Raw genomic sequence first — 3,440 nt, 5'->3', positions numbered from 1 at the left:
CACACCAGGGAGCCAAGAGTGCCGACAACTGCAAGCAGAAACATTGCATCCATCATTCATGTGGAAGCTAAGCCACCTTTTGATATAGAGGGGGAGTGGACATAACCATCCCAGTGTCCACAGGCTGGAGGAATAGAGTAGGGATTAGAGTGGACTTACTGATTTTCTTTTTTTTTTTTTTTAATTTTTTTTTTTAAAGATTTATTTTTTATTTTATTTAATTTCCCTCCCCTCCCCCGGTTGTCTGTTTTCTGTGTCTTTTTTGCTGCGTCTTGTTTCTTTGTCCGCTTCTGTTGTTGTCAGCCGCACGGGAAGTGTGGGCGGCGCCATTCCTCGGCAGGCTGTTCCTTCCTTCGCACTGGGCAGCTCTCCTTAGGGGGTGCACTCTTTGCGCGTGGGGCTCCCCTACGCGGGGGACACCCCTGTGTGGCATGGCACTCCTTGTGCGCATCAGCACTGCACATGGGCCAGCTCCACACAGGTCAAGGAGGCCCGGGGCTTGAACCGCAGGCCTCCCATGTGGTAGACGGACGCCCTAACCACTGGGCCAAAGTCCGTTTCCCTTACTGATTTTCTACTACAGAACTACTGTGATTAGTAATGGAAGAAATTACAGCATTGATGTGGAGAAAGTGGCCATTGTAGCTGTTGAGGATAGGGAGAGGGAAGAAGAGATATGATGTGGGGGCATTTTCAGGGCTTGGAGTTGTCCTGGGTGGTACTGCAGGGAAAGATGCTGGACATTGTATGTCCTGCCATGGCCCACTGGGTGGACTGGGGCAGAGTGTAAACTACAATGTAAACCATTATCCATGTGGTACAGCAGTACTTCAAAATGTATTCACCAAATGCAATGAATGTCCCACAATGACAAAAGAGGTTGTGATGTGTGAAGAGTGGGGTGAGGGAGGTGGGGGATATATGGGAACCTCATATTTTTTTAATGTAACATTTAAAAAAAATAGAGAAAAAAACTATGACATTTATTATAAATATCACTCATTATTGCCATCAACACCTTCATCATCATATTTTCAAATCTTTCCTTTTATTTACTCCTTCTCATATGCTGGCCACCAGTCTGAGAACTTTGTGCATGTTACCTCATCTGATTTAAACCCCTGTTGGGTCCTGTGTTCCATCCTTTTCCCCTTTTTACTCCAGCCCTTACAGTGGCTCATCTTGGCTGCATCATGCACCACATACCTCTTGCTTTCTTCCCTGAGCTTTTCTAACACCTTAGTTTGAGATGTCTGGGGGACCCTCAGTCATTCCAACTCTCAGAAACCTGGAAACATGAAACAGTTAGCCCACATCCAATGAGGCATGGGAGATAGTGGGTAAAGACCACACTCTTCCTTCCCTAACGCGGAAAATTCTGAGGGGTGCTTTGCACAGCACTGAACAGGATCAAGGCTCAGTTGCCCACAGTCAAGAGATCAATAATGTACCTTGAATTGGCTTTTCCTTTTTCCCTATTTTACTCTTCACAGTCTAATTTCTTGTGGTCTCTCTCTAAAATAATCTGCACAAGGAAAAAGGTGTTGTGGTGGATGTATGGGAGTGCTGTATATTATATATATGCATTGCTGTGGTCTAGGACTCCTACGAAGAAATGCTGAATAATTAGGGGGGGGGGGAAAGGATAGGATGTGGAATTTTTTCAAGTCAACATTCTTTATCTAAGTTCTTTATCTAACTTTATCCAAGTTCTTTATCTATCCTTTAAACCCATCGCTATATGCCATTCCCTAGTAAGGGACCATGACATTATATTGGGCTTCAAATTTCGGGGAGTTCTGGATCACAGAGTGTTTCAACAATGGCAATGGAGGGATACTGGTATGGGATACCAATGACAGGTGATATATGGCTGACAGGGAGCTGTACAGAACATATGTCCAGGGTGCATGGTAATGATTGGATATACTCATAGTGGCAACAATTAAAAACCCAGCAGGGGGGGTACTGGGTTCCTGGCCAGTGGTGCTCTGTCGTGTTCCCTAGGGGAGCAGCGATAGTCTCCCAAGTACAGCAGCGGGGACCAGGAGGGAGTGAGGGTTCAACAGTGAGCCCCTGATGCTAATGACTATGCTTGTGAGCTGATAAACCTAAAATAAGAACAAGGCCTAGAGCAACATTGTGCCTGGGAATTTCCTCCTGTCAGCCTTCATGTTACTCAAATGTGGCCAGTCTCGAAGCCAAACTCAGCATGTAAATGCAATGCCTTCCCTCCAGCGTGGGACATGACACCCAGGGATGAGCCTCCCTGGCAACGAGGGACCACTATCAAATACCAATTGATGATGCAACTGGAAAAGGACCTTATATGGAAGGTTCAATGCGGATCAGCAGAATATCCATGTCTACATAAAATAACATGACTTTAAAATACTGTTTGACCTAAAGTAAGGGGGAAATGGAAAGGAGAAATGAGTTTATATGGCTACGAGTTTCTAAAAAAGAGTCTGGAGGCTGGCAGAAGGATTGCCCTCATGCACAACTGAGCAGAGTCAGAGAGACAGATAAAGCAGATACAACCCCCAGATTTTGGTTCCCATGAAGGCTAAAGAGACCCATGAGAGTTATGGTCATGGCCGATGGGGTTTACTACCAGGGCAGATGGCCCCTCTCTGGAAATGGTGTTTATGTGTGATGAATCTGGACTCAGATGGGATCTCCCTTCATAAGACTTTCATACTAATCTGCTGGAGGTGCAGTTAACGTTGGGGTTTAAGATATAGTTAGGGGATTTGAATCTCTGGACTGATAATGTGATAGCCAGGTCCTGAGCCTCAACAGACTCCAGCACCTACAATCTGATTTATTGGACTTACCACACTCAGCTAAGATGGAGTTGAAGAAGGACAATCACCACACCATGGAGCCTAGAGTGATTACAACTGAAAATGGGAGGATGGCAGCCAGCATCCATGTGGAATCTGAGCCTCCTCTTGACATAGAGGTGCAATGGACACAACCAATCCAATGTCCACATAGAAGAGGTGGCATTGGATTGGGAAAAGTGGACATGGTGGACGATGGGTATGGGGAAGGGCAGGAAGAGATGAGAGGTGGGGGCGTATTTGGGACGTGGAGCTGCCCTGGATGGCGCCTCGGGGGTGATCACCGGACATCGTGGATCCTCACAGGGCCCACTGGATGGAATGGAGGAGAGTATGGGCCATGATGTGGACCATTGTCTATGAGGTGCAGAGGTGCCCAAAGATGTACTTACCAAATCCAATGGATGTGTCATGATGATGGGAACGAGTGTTGTTGGGGGGTGAGAGGGGGGTGAGGGGGTGGGGTTGAATGGGACCTCACATATATATTTTTAATGTAATATTATTACAAAGTCAATTAAAAAAAAAAAAAAAAAGAAGAGAGTCACTATCTCCATGTCTTTCTGTCATGACATTGCTTGGTATAAGGCCCAA

Source organism: Dasypus novemcinctus, chromosome 10 (genome assembly GCF_030445035.2).
Source record: "Dasypus novemcinctus isolate mDasNov1 chromosome 10, mDasNov1.1.hap2, whole genome shotgun sequence".
NCBI classification, from domain to species: Eukaryota; Metazoa; Chordata; class Mammalia; order Cingulata; family Dasypodidae; genus Dasypus; species Dasypus novemcinctus.
The sequence above is the reverse complement of the archived record's forward strand: the minus strand, read 5'-3'. Positions refer to the sequence as shown.